We start from the raw sequence: 20,936 nt of genomic DNA on the forward strand, positions 1-20,936 counted from the left end.
TTAGATCGGGAACCGAAGCATGTTGTGCTCAGTTAGCAGCTTATTGGATTCCAGCTTGCAAACATAAATCAAATATCACCAAAGCTCATAAAGGTTGAAAGGCCTCAGCTACCGTAAGTTATATTTTGCTCTTTACTCAGCAACACACAGACGGATATAGCAATCACACACACACACACACACACACACCAGATATCAGATGACGCTGTTGTTTTATATAAGTTGCACTATAACAGCATGGTATATGATCTAATCCCAGTCCGGTTTTTGACATGTTCCTCAGAGGACTATCACCCAGGGGAATTGTGGGTGTCTGTCTTCTGATTCATTCTCCCTGAGCGCTGACATCCTGCGGCATGCCTGACTCCTCACCCTCATAACTCCCGCTTTGTTCCGTGGGACACGACCCCACGACCTGCTCCTACTCCTAGAGTCGTCTCTCAGGCTCACAGAATCCGCCTGCCCTCCGAATTCCTGTACGGGACTGAAACATGAGCCTGACCCAGTGATCTCATCGACAGGCGTGGACTTACAAAATAACTGCGAAAAAAGAAAAGCCAGTGTGCGAGAGATGGAATGTAGAAACAAAAGACAGGTTAGACTGCGCTAGCGTCGGCTCCCGAAGGGGTTAAGTTACATGCAGCCAAAACATAAGGAAACAAAGGTGCGCTTATGAGCCTCATTCTTGGGAGCGACGTCGTACGTCTCAGCAGGAGCTTCTTATTTTGAGTTCAGGAGTTTCGTTCTCCCCTGTCGGTGTCGGTACCGAAAACATACGTAATTCCAGAAGGCTCCCATTGCCCTTCTGACCTGCTGCGTCCGAGAGACTAAAGAGGGAGTGAAAGTAAGTGGCTTTTGTTTAAGTGTGGATTGAAAGGAAAACATTTTCTGTGGTTTAGCCGATGCACTTTCTGAATGGTATTATCAAAACTAACCGTGGCAATAACAAAATATGTCATGCAAATGAAAAATCAGCATGGAAAGGTGATAACAGGACTGTGTATATATGGCGCCGAGAGTGTGGACAGGCTTTTTAAACTTTAATTCATTACGGTATAATTGGATATACTTTTATCAATTATTTAGCGATCTTCATGTCTTCTTTTTCCAGATAATTGACTGTTGTAGACTGTATCACTTTCTCACAGTTAACACTTGTTTGCACAAAACATGTGTGTGTGTGTGTGTGTGTGTGTGTGATGTGTGAACCTGCTTTAGTAGAATATGTATGTGTTGTGTGCAATAGTGTGTGATAAAGTAAAAAAATAAAAAAAATTAAAAAGGTTTTAACCATAAGGTAACTTTTTAGTATTAGGAAAATTATCACTATTAATTAGCAACGCATTAGCATGCCTGTTATTAACTTACTAACTGTTTATTACTTATGAAGCACATATTCTGCATGACCATATTGTACATCCTTAATCCTACCCAAAATGTTAATTTAACAATTACCTAAATAACTATAAAAAAGCAGCAAATTGGGAGTTTGTTAATGTTTGTTAAAAGTCATAGTTAATGGTTTGTTAAAAGTGATAATTGGACTTTAAAATATATTGTGACCAAACATATACTAGAATTCAATCATTTGGATAAGTGATAATGTAAATGCAACAAAAATCATCAGTTTTGCTCAAAATCACACATGGAGTGTCTAACCGCACAACTGGTGTAACTTTAGCAAACACAAATTATTAAGCTATTCAGTGAGTGAAAGTCACATAACGACAAGGGAGAATGAGATAAAAACGAAACAAAAAAACGAACTATAAACTCATATTCTCTCTTTTACTGCAGATTTCATATGATGAGTCATGTGTTATTTCAAGCTACGACTAAAATAGAATTGTTAGAAACGAGTTGTAATGCTTGATATGATAATCTAGACTGCAGGGATCACCGTTCAAACATTTTATTCTGACGTTACGACTGTGTTCCTACCAGCTCAACTGGTAAAGTGTACCTTGAATGCAATTCTGCCAAAAGGCATATATGCAGATGTGTTAGTTCCACCCGTTACTCACCAAGCTCCCTCACTCCTTGAACACGTATTATATTTTGGGCACTTTGATTATGCTTCCAGCTTATAATAAGAGTGGAGCTCCGAGCTCACGTTGTAAATCCATATCACAGTTTTCTGCAGAGTTTGACCTTCTTTCTGTCCTGCTTTTTTGGATTTTGACTTCCACACATACATAAGTAACTTCGGAAAACTCTTTCTTTAGTAATGTTGGACTACTAATTCAAGTTTCCAGGACTGAACTGTGGCCTCAAAAATATTTGGACACTATTGGGTATTTAAACCACACATAAAAACGTACAAATATCTATTTACAAACCAGTGTCAGATACCAGCGTTAGAGTTTATGTCCTACAAGCATTTTATATCCAGAAACTTTCACAGTACTTTATCTATCTTTATTTTGAACAGTTCTGCATACCTACTTTTTATCATTTCAAACCTAACATATTACTTTTTTTCTTTTTTTTTTCTTGCAGAAAAATTCATTTTTATTAAATATTTTATTTGATACCTATGGACAAACATTTAAATCTTTTTAACTGCAGAATTAACCAAATATGTTTTTGGGCCACTCTAAATTATTAATTCAATTCTGGCATTTCTAAAGGCATATTTAAAACTTTAAAACACTCTTATACTGTATACAAATGCTACGGTATGCGATGATTTAAACAGGTCAGTTTCAGCACTACAGCATTTAATATGACATTTCAGCAGTTGTTCAGGAGTGAAGTACAGTAACGGCAGCTCATGTGCGGTCAGATCCGTGCCGGAGTAGAGAACACAGTTCATGAATCAGATGTTTTGTGAAGCAGGACCTGGCCTGAAGGCACAGCTCAAATAAGCAAGGGTGCAGAGGGCGATGTCTCGTCGCAAAATACCAGCACAAGCGCTTGACTGTTCTGAAGTCGCACCAGAAATAGTTTTTTACTTCTTTAGAGTCCCCCTTTCAAATACACGCTTAAGATCTCAAGATGACTGTGATCCCTCCCGCAAGAAAAGAAAAAACAAACACGGTGGAGAGAGGGCTAATGTAATTAAGCCCAAGCGTGGGGTAGGGCATTCATTTAATTAAGTCGTCTGTGCTTGTTCCTAAACCGCCATCAATCATTACAACTGACAGGTCATGTGGCGCTTGGTTTGTTATTCCTCTTAATGCTGAACTATCACTAAAATGAGCCATGTTTTACAATGCAGAGCATTCTGGCTGTATTATGTAGTGGAGAATGGGCACATGGCTGGGTTTTGAATTTTTGTAAAAAATAAATTACCTCGTTTTTGATGAGAAAAGGGGTTGTGATACATATGAGAGGAAAATTTGCATATTCCGAACGGTTACTGTAACAACACAAGTGAGAGATGAAGAGATAGTAAAGTTTGGAGAGTGTGTCATACCTTGTTTATGATGTTTTGTAAATGAGCAAATTTGGATATATTATATAACTCCTATGTACGGTTTCTTTAAAAGGAAGCTTCTCATTAAAAAACTATCTGGCTTTGTTTTGCAGAAATTTTATTCCGACCGTAAAAGATCAAATTAAATAACAATTTCAAACAGCTGATTCAGTGATATGCTGAATTTATTTATATATATATATATATATATATATATATATATATATATATATATATATATATATATATATATATATATATATATATATATACTTCAAGTCTGAATTGTTTGAAAAAAAAAGCAGTGGAATGCAGTTATAATTGAAATTATTTTGTTAAATTGTTATTGTTAAATTATAACTATTATTATTAGTGTTAGGGGTGTTGACTGATATCATCAAAAATAAATAATTATTTATATATTATTTATTTATTTGTTTGTTTATTTATTTTTGCTGTCAGTGACAATTTCTCTGTATTATGCCTAAAATATTGGTGGGGAATAAGACGTAAATGATTTTGTCTGTGTTTAAGATATCTAGACAGGGTACTTGTTTCGTACTAGTCAGCAGGCATCAAGGAACATGTCCTATAGCGGGTTTAAAGATAGAATCATTCCAGCCTAACAATGAAAACTGTCTACAATTTCAACCCTATGCACAGTCTTAGCCTTGAACAACCACTCTTTTCTTTCCCTTACTTATTTCCATCTTCTTTATATCTCTTGTCTGGTCATTCTCTCTTTAGAAACAACTCCAAGGGTGCACTATGTATAAAACAATTACCGTAAGATCTGATGTGTATACTTTGACGTTCTGGATAAGCTCCACGTCTGCTGCCCTCACCTGTGCACTCTGGGATTCATTTTAACAGGCCGGATTACAATACCACACTCAGCTGATGACCTGTAGGTGGTCAGGTCCTCGGGCAAGCTGATCCCCCCAACCCCCCACCCCCACCCCATGCCCTATGGAGCATTAGGGTAGAGGCAACTGTCCGAAGGGAGGGTGGGGATGTGGGCTACAACTGTTCCTGGCAGCCTCTGCTCACGCTGACCAGCGGGAGCGCTGGTGAAAGCATTCCGAATTCTTCCCAGACACAATGCACGTCCTTTCCTGTGGGTCCGCAGATTCTCAGGAACCTTCGGAACGAGGTTCAGGGTGAAGACGGGACACCCATCCCACCTCATACTTACTGGGCTCGTTTCTTTTTTGTTCACTCTCTAATTAGGCACTTCTTTTTGTGGTCCTTTCTTCCTCAGATGTTTTTCCCTTTCAACAACTGGTTCGCAGCAGGTTTTGAGGTGTAACAACACACCACACGTTTCTCTTGGAAAAAAAAGAGTTGGCAGCTGTCGGAATAACAACCCCATCAAAAGATACGCAGTGTCAAAGGAGGGCTAATACATTTTTGTTGTTAGTCAAATCCAAGAGCAATAAGCAAAGACAAGAGACGAGCTAGCATACTGAGGAAATATTGTTTTGATCAGGGCTGAGGGAAAAGAGAACCACGTACCCAAGATGTTGTTCTCGCATGGGCATATGGTGGATATTAAGGACTTTTTGGTGGGGATTGACACTGAAACCCTTGTGAAACACGAGTCAAGATGACAGCAGCTTAAGGTCAGGGTCTGTCTTCCCACACGTTGTTTCTGATGTAATTTATTTGTCTATCACCTAATAAAACACATGCGCACAGCTCTCCATGACCACATGTTGGTGAGAATTGCTTCTACGCATCTCGCTGACTAGGTTTGGAGGTACGGTTTGCATTTGACAGAACCAGCAACCACTCCTGCAGACCTAGTGGAGATGCTGGAGTAGAAAACCACATTAAGATTGGGTTACCCTCCAGACAGTTGCGTCCACATTGTCTGCTCTTGTTCTTGGGCTGAAGTTGTATGAGATTTAGTCTAGGTTTCCACTTGTGGTGCAGACGGTCCTTTTTAGTTTGGCTTTATCCAGTTATGTCTGGGTTCAGCTCAGCATGACAAGGGCCGTGGGGCTCTAATGCACATCACTGATGCCACCTGCAGTTTGAACAGAACCGAGTGACTGGCCCGCTGTCAGAACCTACTCTACGGCAATGGGACACTAATTGAAAACAAATTCAGCTTTAAGCTCAGGCAGTTAACACGGCTTTGCAGAAACATTCTCACTGCGCTGACAGTCAAAAGTGCTGCTTTTTTCCTGCTCTGTTGTTTTTAGACTCACATGTGTCAGTAAATTTAATGTCTAATGGTAAATTGCCTTAGTCAGTGGTCATCAAACCTGTCAGGCCAAACACCACGGCTGATCAAATCAGAAGTGCCACAGCAAGTTTTTTTTTTTTTTTTTTTTTTTTAAGCATTAAACAAACTGACATCTCCAAGGGCAATATGTGCGAATTGTTTTAAAATCCAAAATTGCTGCAAGTATGATCATGGTAGTTCACCTTTACTACCTTCTTTTATAGCTTTATTACATCAGAAAATCATCTACACTGTAAAGTAAAAAAAAAAAAATTAATAATAATAATAAAATGTTTCAATAAAACATAGATTACTGAAGTAGTTTTTACAAGAAAATTCAATTTGAGCCTTTTTCAAAAAAATTAAATAAAATAAAAAATAATAATAATAATTCAGTGATTTTTTTCAAAAGGATATTGTTTTTCCCCCATTTATTTCAGTGTAATAACCCAAATGCACAAAAAAAAAAAAAAAAAAAAAATATATATATATATATATATATATATATATATATATATATATATATATATATATATATATATATATATATATATATATATAAATGTGTATGTATAATTTAATTAATATTACATGCATATTACACATTTAAAAATGTAACGTCTTTGATTACTCATGAAATGTACCAGTAATTTCTGAGTGTTTTTTTAATTTATCATTATTATTTTTTTGGTGTAATAATCAAAATGCACTGTGAATGTGAAAGTAATTTAAAGTATTGCATTTATAATTGCCGTGTTATTACATGTTTATTACACCTCTAAAACCCTACTATATATATATATATATATATATATATATATATATATATATATATATATATATATATATAGAATTCAGAATTTAGCTCAGTCTACTCTATCTTAAATAGTCTAAAATGCTCGCAACCTCTTACATCATCAATACTGTTCTCAAAAACAGGCCGCTCTTTTAGCTTTCTGCTCTTCGCCTTCAGAAAATCAAACGCAAAAGTGACACTCTCCAAGTTTTATTTTTAGTATTCTAAAGCTCCAGAATCACATCGTGCACCACCTGCAGGGAGGATTGCTCCACAGTTTGAGACCTTTGGGTTACGTTATTAAACATATTTGGATGTTTATGTGCCAAGATCACTCTCCTTCATGGTGTGGTCTTTCTTTTTATCCTTGGTTTGTTTGCTTGAGAGCGAGGCCTGCTGGGAAGAAGCGTTGTGGCAGCATTTGTTCAGCTGTGCCTCGGTAGGATCGTATAGCTTTGGCTGTGATCTTCTTCGGGGATGGCAGGAGCCCCTTTCTGGGTGCGGGCTTCAATTTCAGACCCTCAGCACATTGCCTTGCAATTGTTTCCTATCGCAATATATTGTGGCAAAACGAACAATTTCATGAGCAGAGAGTCGTTTTTTGTTGGCGCTGCACAACATCGGTCAGTTTCATTCAGTGTTGCAACAGTTCGATCTTGTATTCAGTATCACAGTCAATCTTAAAAAGCTGTTACCACTTCTTTTTTTTTTTTACCCAAACATATCAAGATGACAACGGCATAGAGCCAGTCCATTGTCTCTAGGGTGTATAGACTTACCAACACCATGCTGTAACAACCGGCTTCAAAGAGCAGCACTGTTGCAGGCGACCTAGCATGACATTGTTCTGTCAAACAGATTGTCCTGCATGTGGAAATGCTTGGATAAGAGAGTACATGTAGCGTCCTGAAATGTATTCCTGCTGGGCTTGCATTCAAAACACGCCGATTAGGCAAAAACTGATTTAAAATGCATTGTAAATGATGAGTTTACTGCTCAAAACAAACACTTTAAAAAGAAAATACAATTGGCACATTTGCTCCAAACATTATTACACTGGCTTGCATTCAAACAACCTTGAGATGCTTTTGGTTTTTGATATTGGATAATCAGCTGATGCTGCTTGATTTGCTATACAAACAAAAGTCACAAGTCTGATTGTTTTTTTGTGTTTTTTTTTTCTTTTCTTTTTTCTCATTCCCCCTGTAAGTGGTCTACTTTAATTAATGTGATTGGCTAGAAAAGCCAGGGTCACTGTGACATGATGGATTCGGACTGTTTTTGCTCCAAACCTCTAGCCCAACTGACGATAACACAAATTATAACTGCGAGGGTCAAGCACTTTCCTTTCACACACATTAAACAGTTACTCAGGAAAGGCAAGCCTGCTGCTAGACAAAATTCAAAATCACGGCTCTTATAAAAAAGTCCTTTAAAATAGTAATAAAATCATATGCTTTACTTTTGAGCTTTTGTAACTACTGTGAGGGTGAAAAGTACCCAGAAACACTCTCTCTGATGCTTTTTCATATGCTGTGATGTCAAAAAGCCTTCGATGTTGTTCAAACTTCAGGGAGAAAACTGACTAACAGAAACAGAAGAAGCTCCCAGCCTACGCAAGTCTGTAAACAAACCGAGTGATCTGCCTTGAGTGTGATTTGACATTGATCAATATAACTGGACATGTGTCCTTAAAATTCACTGGCATTCCAGGTCTTCTCAAATACAAGATGTGAATCTAAGTTTCTGCTCACCAAGAGTCTGAAATGATTTCTAGTAGCATAGGAACTACAGTAGACAAACACTGATTTAGCTGCACATTAAGCCAGAAATGTGCATTGTGGACTCAGAAAAGCAAGGTGCTTGACATTTTCCTTGAAATGAAGCAAACATTGCCACAGAGCACATTCTGTATCCCATTATAAACATGAATGCATACATACATAAATTATATGATATGTGTAAGTGTCAATGTGCAAGTGTATTTTCATAAAAACAATCATCCGTCATTCTTTTTCTCTCTCCTCTCTCATGTGAGTGAAACTAATGTATACAATTGTGATTTAACTAATTAATAATACCATTAAGAGATCTGATATCCGACAGATACATTATTAATTTATATGGTAAAATTATTATAAATATATAAATGAAAGCATTTATTATTGTCATAGCAGCGTTGTTGTAGTTAACCAAAAGCAAAACTATTAATTTGTTAATATTTTAATAACAATTAATTTGCATGGACATAACTGTAAATATAATATATATAATTGTAATTTAATCAACAAAACTATTTGATGAAATGTTCTGATCAACTGACAACAATTGATGAATCATTTAAAATTAATAAAAAAACTACATAAATATGCATTTATCATGAACATGTTATTGTCTAATAAAATAGTTTTTGTTAATTGAAAAAGCTGAAATAATTCGTGAAAATAGAAAAGTTGTATCCACAATGTATTAAACTATAACATTTCATGTACTTTGACTAAATCTTTTAATCAGTTGACATGTTTGACATACATTACAACTATCATTATTTGACATATTAAAATATTATATAAAAATATTTGTGTACATATGGGTGTTTTTACACTCAACAAAATAAAATTATTACTATTGTTTTAATAAACTGAAAAAAAAAAAGCTGACAGTGAATGAAATTTAGAAATGTTGCCTACATGTAAAAAGTAAGAAGTACAGAAATTACCAAAACCAAACCTGAAATAACAATAAAGCTAAATAAAACTATAAAAACTAGGTGGCAAAAGCACATAGCAAACTATTAAAACTTTAACTAAACTTAAAATGAAAAAAAAAGGCTAAAATATTGAAATACGAAATACTGATCACACACACACACACACACTCACACAGTCAAGTTGTTTTATTTGCTTTTATTTTAGCTGTTTTTCTAGCACGAAACTTACTGTAAACACAAGCTCCAGTGTTGTGTAGACTGTGTAGACATCCATTTGTTGAGAAGTCTACTGCAAATAAGAAGTGGTGTGGAGGGTTTAAGACTTAAGAAATGTCAAAACTTCTACCTTTAACTGTACATTCGAAACCGTAAAAAGCCTCCATCTAAATGACCGGAGGCTGAGGAACACCTACACACACACACACACACGGGGGCTTGTGTATACTGAGCTTCTTGGCTGAAAAATAACCAAAAGCTAAAGGAAATCAAAAGATGCCTTTACTGGCTTGTGGGGGAGGACGTGAAACAGTAAAGGAAAACTTTTCAAGGGACGGACCAAAAACGAGCTGCTCTGAGGGAATATCACGGCACTAATGTTTATAGGGAACACCAGTAGAAGTACTAATGTTTTTGTGCACGTACTGAACTAGCCTTTTATATACCTCTTCCCTGTGGTGCCATCTTTAATCATAAAAAAGGGAAAAGAAAATAAGAAATACAACAAAAGAACACTATATCTAGTTAAAAAAAATAAAATGAAAATACTACCATAGCCTAAAATGTGTTCTCTTATTAAACAGAAGAGCAGCTTTTGCTATTCCTGTTTGCATCGAATGTTATGTATACAGTTCTGTAAAATGTGATTACTCATAACAAACATATTTTATGTTTCCTGCTGTTGACCGTTCCAAGAAAACCGTGTCTTGTATTCTATTACTACAACTAATATGTTCATCTTTCACCAAAAACCACTGCAGAAGATACCGCATTTTCCCCTTAGGGGAGGAATTAGTGAAATGTTGCTCCGTCATTCCAGCACCGTGAAGTATATCATGTGATTTACGATTCCCCGTCACACGTTTTTCAAATGAAAGGATCTCTGTCTATTCGGAAGAAATATGCCACGCAACCCCTAAAATTGTGGATGTTACTGCTGCCAAGTCACCCACATATGTATAAACGTTCTCTAATTCATTTCAGGTTTATCCCTGTTGTTTTCATTGTGCCCCAGCCTTAGCAACACAACGGAAACAACGTTTCAAATCCTTATCAAATGTTTAAGCAGGTTTTAAGGGCTTTGTAAAGTGGCAAGTGGGTGTTTGAATGACTTACAGACAATAGGAGTCACAGGTCAAATGCATCACAGGTCAACAGAGGATGAAGTCAAGAACTCATCTTCTAACTCAGTTACTTTTTTTTTGTTTTTTTTTGGGTGCTTGTATTTTTTATTTAATTTAATTTTTTTCAGAACAATTGACGGAACACAATAAGGTCAAATTGCTGTTATTTTGTGCATCATTATCAAGAATCCATACATCAGTTTTTTTTTTTTTTTTTTGTATATGTGAATGTGCCTTTTTTAAGGGCCGGTCCCCATTTTTAGGGGACTATATGCTTGGGTGGAGCTGTTCTCAGAAATATCTGTTTGTACTGTTTTTAAAAAGAGCCAACCCGATCTCACGGCAATTCGGACATTTTTCACAATGTGGCTTATTCGTACGAATTCGTACGACCACAAATTCATACGATTGTTGCCAAATCGTACGTATTTTACGAGTTGCACAATTCGTATGAATTTGTACGAATGACCTACACCTAATCCCGCCCTTAAACCTAACCGTCATTGGGGTCGTATAAAATCGTACGAGTGAGGTCGTACAAATTCGTACGAATAAGCCACCTCGTAAAATACGTACGAATTGGTCGTGAGATAGCATTGAAAGAGCCCACAAAGTGGAATCATAGGTTTAATGTATTACATTTTGTTGCAAAAACATACAAAATCATTGCATACAGTGTGCAACTTCAATTAATCTAAGTTTCAGTTTTGGAATAAATAAATAAATAAATAAATAAATAAATAAATAAATAAATAAATAAATAAATATTTATGTATTTTTTTTCTTAAAACAAAAACAAAAAAAATCTCAAACGCTTACATTATTACATGAATTAACCGCATGTGTTTCTTTTCCATCCCACTGTGCAATATTGACCACAGAACAAACAATATCCCTGGTTTTGATCTCAGAAGTCTGGTCAGCTTATAATGAGTAATGGAACAGGCTGTAATGTGGCTCTCTCGCTGGCATTGTGCTATTAAAGCAATTATCACCCGCCTGCTGAAGCAAGGCCTGCTTGGCCCATCAGTCTGCTTCCCAGTCAAGGCAGGTCACCTCTGCTGAGGTCACAGAGCGCTGGCCGGTGAGTAATGGCGCAATTGGTCTTCCTGCTGCTTGAGTAGAAATGCTGAGCTATGCAGTGCACAAAAAAAAACAGCTGCACTGACAAGACCAAAAGGACATAATTGCTGGGAAGTGGACGAGTGTGTGAGGTAGAGGAGGAGTTACCTGCAACTGCCCTTTCTGTAATTAAACGCTGTCAAAAACGCTTTTATTTTCACCAGACTTTAGCACAAGAGATTAGCCTGTTAAGAAGAGCGCAGGATTGTTTTCTCTAGCCGAAAGCCGCGGCTAGCCTGCAGCCAAGATAAACCCAGCTGAGGAGAGTGACGGCTTCCTCCTGTCGCCCTGGCCATCGGGGCAGAGCTCGGCTCGACCGGACGCTTCTCATGTTCCACGCTGGAGGAATAATAGCAATGACTTTCTGCCCGTGTCACTTAAAGCGGCGTGATTAGAGCCGAGGAGAGCTGCGCTGGTGTCAGCGGTGCTGTTATGCCTGCAGGGCTGTAAGTGTGAGAGTTTGTGTGTCTGTGTACAGAACGAATAAAGAGCCCCATTGATAAGAACAAGTTCTTCTTGTTAACCTATCAGTTCAGCTGGCCTGAAGCCAGCGCAGGCAGTCTCGAGGCTTGTTCTCACACCGCGAGCGCTTACTCAAATGTTACTGCTTGCGAAATGAACTATTCTAATTTCACTAAGATTAAAGAAATAAATACATTTAGTTTAATGCAGAAACAATTTAGAATTTCAGATCAGTGGCTTTCAAAACTTGATAAAGAGATGGAGCAGGTACTATTAGTGAAAAAAAAAAATATATATATATATATATATATATATATATATATATATATATATATATATATATATATATATATATATATATATATATGGTTTTCTTAAATTAGAAAAGTTTGCACTCTTAGTCAATTTTTTTTTTTTTATGAGACTACTATGACTACTATATATATATAAATAAAATAAATAAAAAATAAAATTATATATATATATATATATATATATATATATATATATATATATATATATATATATAAAATGTCTGTGCTCGTGGAATCATAGTAGTCTCATAAAAAAAAAAAAAAAAATCTATTTGACTAAGAGTGCAAACTTTTCTAATTTAAGTGATTGATGAATTAATTTTCTGGAGTTTAGTTTGCCTGTGAAAAACAATGCATTTTCTTATGAAAATGTGAAAAAAAAGGATAATTAAATGATGCTATTCCAATTTCGGTGAGATTATAAATAAATATTATAAATGCAAAATGCTGAACTCGTTACATATTTTAAATAAGTAATATATTTGCCATTCCTTCAATTGTGTTTGTTTCTGTTGCTTTATTATCCCACGGCAACCTAGAACCTGAACAACATATAAAATTGTCACTGGGAGAAAAATCCAAAAAATCCATCTTAAGCAAACTGAACAACAAAGCATGCTACTGAGCTGATACTGTTTGAATGTGTGTGTGTGTGTGTGTGTGTGTGTGTGTGTGTGTTTTGCTCCAAGTATCTGTTTTTACTGTGGTTAAAACTGAGAGTGGCATGGCATTTTGACAGCACAGCACAATTAAATCTCTCTCTACAAACCACCTAATTAATCAAACGATCTCTCTCCCATTGGTGAATGTTTTAAACAGATTTGAACGTGTGTCACATCAGACAATTCCCTTTATTAAATCCAGCTCTTGTCGTGCTTCATATGTTCCAGTAGACAAACTCATTCATTCTGTATTTTAAGAAAAGCTAAAGAGGATCAAGTGACATGAAAGGCGATGATAAGCCTGAATGTTTTAAGTACGCATTCGAACTGCGCAGCTATCGCTTTCATCCAGTATCTTTCAGCATTATTGAATACAATTACATTTTCTTACCTCACGCTGTGTTTTTGTACTAAATATGAGAGAAGGAAACCTGGTGATGACTGATTTAAGTTTAAGCAAGCCTAGGGTCATCGTTTATAACATTTTCTTTAAATTAACCTCCATTATCACTGGCAAGTAAAAATACACATTAAATGGTGTAATGTATTATGGTATTCCCATAGCAAGTAGTGGAAATCTGATGTGACAAACCGATGCATTTAACATTTCAGAAGTTCAAGAAAGCTACACGATAACAGCGTCCCTTTGGGCAAGCCACAAGATGGAAAATATCAAGAGCAATACATCTATGCATGCTAGAAACAAAGAAATCAGGGCCTTTGCCAAAGGCGTAAATGTTTCAGATCTCGAAACAGATACGGAAACCCAACTCCGTTGTGAAGATTGGTAGCATTCCACAATGTAAGCCAATGCCTTTGGTAATTACATAAAGTTAGAAAGGAATAAAATATATTGAGTGTTGTTCTGTGGGCAGTGACACGCATGTCGTTCGAGTCTTAGCATTGGGAGTCGTGACCTCAACTACTCGCTGAAGTATGATCACAGAATAACATAATAAATGAACTATGTCAGAATGGGAAGAACTCGTCTGGCGGGAGAATAAATATAAATGCAAATCATTCATATGGTTTTGCCGTGCCAAGAAATGTCTCGCTAAGGTCTGATTGCCAAAATGATACGTAGCGTTCAAATGTGAAACATCAAGGCAGAGGGCTGTCAAGCTTTATGTCATAATTCAGTGGTACATAATTATGGTGCAGTAGGAAAAATCTTAAGGAGTAGAGGAAACTGGTTTCATTTGAAAAATCAGGTTGCATTAAGATTATTTGTTCGACTGTGCAAATAATGAATATTTCATCAGCCTCATATTTTTCTGTCTAATGGTTTAATTTGAACCTGATTTAACCAGATAGCATTCATATCACATTTCATAGAGCCTATGGTCTTCACTGCATTCAGCGGCCCCCCCAAAAATATTTATACACTTAAAAAAAATGTATGAATACCTTCGCAGTAATTAAGAAATTACCAAACCAAGAGTATTGGTGAAAAATAGCAAGCCCTTTCAAATATTTCATATATATATATATATATTTATTTTTTTATCATAAATTTATTTTTATGATATTTTTTTCAGGATCCTTTGATTATTAGAAAAAAAAAATCTAAATTGATTTTAAAAATATTTAGTTTTATTTCTTAGAATTTCTTCTGTCATTTCTGTCAATCATCTTAATGCATCCATGCAGAGTAAAATCTATCTATCTATCTGTCTGTCTGTCTGTCTGTCTGTCTATCTATCTATCTATCTATCTATCTATCTATCTATCTATCTATCTATCTATCTATCTATCTATCTACTGTATCTGCACATCCAGCAAAAATCACCTTGGGATTAGTTGAAATGTCGTAGCCAAGATCATTAAGAAAAGTTAAATGAAAATATGTAATATCATGTGTTCACCATTTTTTATTATTAATGCATTGAAATGGAGTGCATGTGCGGCTGCAATCTAGTTACGTGTATATGTGTGTATCTAACGGATTCATTGAGGTCTCCAGCAGTGCTATAATAAAGTCTACCTCTGCGTTCAGCTTGACCCTCAGGTTTCACTCAGGTGTTGCTACCTGGCTCGCTCCGGCTTCTCTGAATAATGAACGCGAGGTTGCGATCTCTTCATCTTGAGTCGCGGTGACATGAGGACATGAACACTGCAGTCCGGCTTTCTGGTACGGCACAATTTATCTGAGGTGCCACCATCTGAAGGGAGAGCCAAAAAAAAATGAGTTAAATGGAGGACGCAAGGCATGAATTATACAAAGGGCCCAGACACAAAATGACCTTGGTTCCCTTTAATTTCTCCCTGTTCATTTCCTTTCTTCTTTTGAAAGGTAGCTAGCTAGCTAACGCACAACATCCCCTTGTGCAATCATAAGAAAGAACAGAGGTCATTTCGGTTTCTCTGGAGTGCAGGACGATTAGCAGTATGTCATTTGCAGTGTCATGCCTCAGTTGTTGGGCACTGGAGCTAAAAAGACGGAAAAGACGAGGAAAGAAAGAGTTTGTCGGAGGACCAACATGCCTCTGAGGTGCTGTGCCGCAGGAGGGGCCGGTCGATGCCGTAAATCAATAAACTTTACATCATCACTTGCTGTGGCCCCCTCGGCACAGTGAGGATCATACCATAACACACTTCCATCGTCACACTGAGTGTGTTTTTTACACCCGTATTAACATATCCCAGCATTCCTAGTGAGTCTCGCTGGGAGACATCTAAGACTCCTCTATAAAAGTCGGCTCTGTGCATGGAACAGGAGAGAAGCAAACTGTTTTCTGCTAAACCGCAGGAAGCAGATGGAGGTACAGATTGGGATGAAGGGGGTTTTTGCCTGAGTAAAGCCATATGAGGGGAAAAAAATGTTATTCGAGGATCTTTCTTACATTTCGAAGGTGTGGGCGGCGATAGCAGCGTATCGTAAACAAACCATCTTGTGAGGACGCGCAGCAAAGCAGCCTCCTCCAAAAACCAGAACGTCTTAATCTCAAGCGAATCGCATTTGTCTTGTGGCAAGGGAAGTATTCGGGCAAATTAGAAAATGTAAACAACAAAACTGAAGAGCTGACAAAAAAGACTGAACCAAGCTGTATAAACAGTCTCACGTTCACACCCTTGTTGAGACACTCTCCCTCAGTGTAAACAACGGCAGTGTAATCACGAAGCCATTACCGTAAAAGTGGAACATAACTACGCGTCAGTATTAGACTCAGCACATAAATCACTAACTTGGATGACGGGGGGTGTCTGAAGCAATACTCCCAAATCAGACATGGCTTTCAGGTGTGAAATTGAATTTTTTAAAAGATGTAATCTGAGATTAACAGAATCATTATCCTGCCGAAGAGAATTTTAGTGTGGATGGTTATCAGAAGGGCCAAGTGGCAGTTAGTCATCTAAACTCATTCTTAAGGGGGTTAAAATAGTTATTTCATCTTTACAACATCTTAAAGCCATTATCAAACTATTAGAAATAAACACTTAAGTCAGCTAAACTGTTTGCCTTGTTTAAACATAATGGGAAGTAATGAGCTGGAATGATGAGTTGGATACACACATAAATATGCATACACTTATACAGAATATATAAAAAGGGGCTGGTACATAATGCATTACGAGAGACATGGTCTCTGTGGAATGAAAAAAATAATAATAATAATTATCTAAAATCCCAATTTTAGAATTGCATTTTACCGCAGAGACATGAGTGCTCCAGTCACACACTTTTGTTTAGTTTGATGTTTCCATAGATGAACAATGAAACAATTCTGTGTGAATGGCATCTAAATCGTTTTGAGGTGCGGCAATGAAAGAGATATCTGTCATCCAACATGGCTGCAGGTAATTGTGTTCTTATATTGCAAGTCAATAAACAAGAAGGTTAATATTGAGTAACTAATATTTTAGACACAATATTGCATCTATATTTTGAGTTCCAAATCAGTCCACGTTAGAATAATTGATTGTTTCCAGTTAAAAACACAGTAGTGATGTGCATAGCAAACATTAAAACGTATATTATGAATAGTATGAATGCAATCTGGATGTATTACATTTGTAAAACTGACATTGTCATGTGATCTGTCGTACCAGTGTCAGCTGCCTTGCTTCATTGTCATTCATAAATCCTATTCTTTGGCCATTCAGGTCCACACTTCAGCAACTCAATAAAAAAATAAAAATAATAATATATATATATATATATATATATATATATATATATATATATATATATATATATATATATATATATATATATATATATATATATATATAATATTTGTTTATATGGAAACTTTAGCCTACTGTTTTTTGAATACTATGAATTTGGAACTGCTGTTCTGTTCACATGCTGTTTTTCACCTGCTGTCCAGTAGAACAGTAGTAGGGATGAATATGATTTTGGATACAGCATTGGTTTCACTTCTGAATGAATCAGTTGTTTTGAACAAATAGCTTGAGTGGATGATTCAATGACTTACAGCCAATTGTTTTGTTTCATTATGTGTCTTTGTGTAAATATGTATTTGTTTTTATGGTATCTCATTTTATTTATTTGTTTGGTATAATTTCCTGCTAATTTATTTCGCAAGGAACTTCAATCAAGGTCTCAGTTTAGACAAATTTTTCTATATGGTTTCTAAATATTCTCTTTGCCAAAAATAAAAGAAAAGAAAATAATAAATAATAATAATAATAATAATAATAATAATAATAATAATAATAATAATAATAATAATAATAATAATAAATATATATATATATATATTTTTTTTTTTTTTTTTTGTGAATTTATGAATTCAAGAATTCCATCTAAAAAGAAAAAAAAAAAAAAAAAAGAAAGAAAAAAAAGGTAAAAAGCTGTCAGTGTTTGGATTGACAGAAGCTCAGGCTGACATGTGTGGCAGACACTGACTCCTCTCTGTCTCCGCCTGTCAGTCTAACTGAAACAGATTATGTCACAATGGCTTATGCTCTTGCCAAATGACTGCTGGCACAAAGTCTGTGAAGTTCAGAGATTGTTCACAATGCCCTGAAGTATATAAATACATTTCCATCTGCACACCACACCATACATCAGCTTATGCACAAGCCTCATTGCATCTCGACACATTACGAGTTACTGTTGTCTTTTAGTGATCTGAAAGGAATATGCTGACAAAGCCTTGAATGTGAATAAACTCTCTCTCTTTCATTTTCTCTCCATCATGGTAGGCTGAGCACAGGAGAGCTGTTTTGACAACAAGATTGACCATGAGTGTGTGTGCCTCATTTGCCACAAAACCGATTCGCCCATTGACTTGCATGCAAACTTTCATTTTCTCAGTGCTCATTAACTGCTCACAAGACTTGATTTTGCATTTATTAAACCTAAAAACATCCCTCCAGAGGTTATTTCTTAAGAGACAAGCAGATACATGTATGAGTGAAGAATTACCTTTGGGGATATTGGATATTGGCCCGGGCCAATCATGAATAATGACTCAAGCAAGCAAACCCCCTGAAGCCACTGCACCTGAGACCTTGTCGTAAGTAAGGTCAGAGTTTACAAAAGAGATCAGGAATGTGCAGCTCAGTCCTGTCACTAAAATCATGAATGAATATTCAGATTAATACATGTTCAGTCCTACTTTACAATATTCATAAAAATAAAATAAAAATCACTTTAAACATACTTTTTACACTAATTCATTAATTTACTTTTTTGGTTCAACAGTGTATACACAGTAAATACTGTCCCATGTTGCCATGCCACGTCTGTTTATTGTAAGTTATCTGTGCTTGTTTTTCATCTATGGTTGATTTATGGTCAGTTGTAGGTTATGTTTTACTGGAAATATATCAAAAACCGTTGGACATTTATTATTATTATTATTATTATTATTATTATTATTATTATTATTATTATGATAAGTTGTTTTAACAGATTAATATAAAGGTCAGAAAACTAATAATTTTTTCGCTTTATATATATTGTAGAATTGCACATTTATTATAGGTCTGTTTAAATATATAAAAACAGAAAAGCATAGAATTGTTAACATTTTTGTTCTGTATAATATATATAATTTTAACCCGTTATTACATATTTGTAAAAAAAAAAAACAATAACTGTGAAAATTACGGACGCACAAATATCAAATACATTTTATAAATAAATAAACAAACAAATGAACAAGGGAGGAATAACACTTATTGACAGATTTTGTAGATATGCTAAAAATTTATATGTCTTCATACGTTTCATTTTATAGTTAGTATTTTCATGGTAAAAAAAATAAATAAAATAAATGTACAATAACATTTAATACAAATCTTTGCTTGTTTTTTTATTTAGTTTAGTACCATAATTATCAGTACCAAAACTTTTGAAAAGTTAAGGAAAATACCGTATTTTTCAGGCTACAAGTCGCGTCAGTCCAAAAATACGTCATGATGAGGAAAAAAAAAACATATATAAGTCGCACTGGAGTGTAAGTCGCATTTATTTAGAACCAAGAACCAAGAGAAAACATTACCGTCTACAGCCGCGAGAGGGCGCTCTATGTTTTCACTGGTAGACTACAGGAGCACTGAGCAGCATAGAACGCCCTCTTGTGGCTGTAGATGGTAATGTTTTCTCTTGGTTAATTTCTCTTGGTTCATGTCAAATTAATTTTGATAAATAAGTCACACCTGACTATAAGTCGCAGGACCAGCCAAACTATGAAAAAAAGTGTGACTTATAGTCCGGAAAATACATTAGAAGTAAAAATATTCAACATTCATACAAAAAAAAAAAACAGCAAAACATGATATAACAATAACATTTTCAAAAAACACTCAACTAATCCTTTCTAACCTATCATTGGTACAATAACCATTTATATTTATGTGTAATATGAGCACTGTAATGTAAAATGTTACCACACAGTGTAATCATCTGATTGTAGCTCAGCACTTCCTCTGAGCACAAGAAAAGACTGAGCCGTGTGAATACAGGTCCAGTGCAGGTGACCCAGGATGAGGGGAAACTCACCCTCCTCAGACTTGAGCTCGGCGGAGGGAAATTTGCAGCAGATGTGACTTCAAACAGCGGCGCTCCCGGCAGGATTAGGGCGCTGGATAAGACCCGTCCTCCGGCTGCCTCTCTGACCTCTGTCTCACTGTCTTTCTCCGCCAAGTCGGCAGGAAAAAACAAGGCCTCGCTTGTTGCGAGATGCTGTTTTTACAGCTTGCCGAAGCGGTCTCGCTCGGCCGACTGAAACATTGCATACTTTGACTGTCCTCTTGTGTAAGAGGCTCGGGGCTCATTGAACACTTGCTCTTTGACCGTCTTGTAAAGGTGTTGGTAAGTGCAAAGTAATTGAGGAGCTGATGAGAAAGAAAGAAAACAAAGCCCATATATTCAAAGCTGCTCACAAATCTCAAAGATTTGTTCAACAATAAAACCATCATCCATGTCATTTCACAAAAGTCATTTAGATTTTTTGACAGTATTGATTCAGACTAGACTAAACAGGCCAGAGAGCCACCAGAAATCGATTAAAAACACATAAACATGCAAATCCACCACACCGCATGTACTGTAAAAGTGCAATGCATGCTGGTCAGGAGCACGAGTGGGCATTTTTCTCTCCCTGTAGTACTCCGTTTATGGATCGGGTCCAGAGGGGTCAGTGAGCAAGGGCTTTGATCCAGATTTTAAGCTTTGCCTCCCAGACACCCACTGAGTGCTCAACCAGCAGAATAAATGTGACCTGAAACCTATTTCCAGTCAAATCTAACTGCAGTGGAACATTTTTATCAGATGTGATATGAGTCAAAAATGTTTACTTAAGGCTGGAAAATAATACATTTTGAAACAGAACTGCTATCAGCCGCAAGGTGTTAGCATTTGCTCTGAGCTACCATATACAGATCAAAATATTAATTGCAAAACTGC

The 20,936-nt window shown here is 36.1% G+C and overlaps 1 protein-coding gene across 1 annotated transcript in view; it reads left to right on the forward strand.

Annotated features, from left to right (window-relative positions):
* Nucleotides 1-260: 260 nt before the first annotated feature.
* The window catches only part of LOC127983687 (leucine-rich repeat transmembrane protein FLRT2-like), a 34,642-nt gene continuing 13,966 nt past the window's right edge, over nt 261-20,936 (forward strand). Inside the window, exon 1 of the mRNA XM_052585907.1 lies at nt 261-844. The gene's annotated coding sequence lies outside the window, so the exon portion shown is untranslated. The remainder of the gene's footprint in view (nt 845-20,936) is intronic.

The sequence above is a fragment of the Carassius gibelio genome, chromosome B20, assembly GCF_023724105.1.
Source record: "Carassius gibelio isolate Cgi1373 ecotype wild population from Czech Republic chromosome B20, carGib1.2-hapl.c, whole genome shotgun sequence".
NCBI classification, from domain to species: domain Eukaryota; kingdom Metazoa; phylum Chordata; class Actinopteri; order Cypriniformes; family Cyprinidae; genus Carassius; species Carassius gibelio.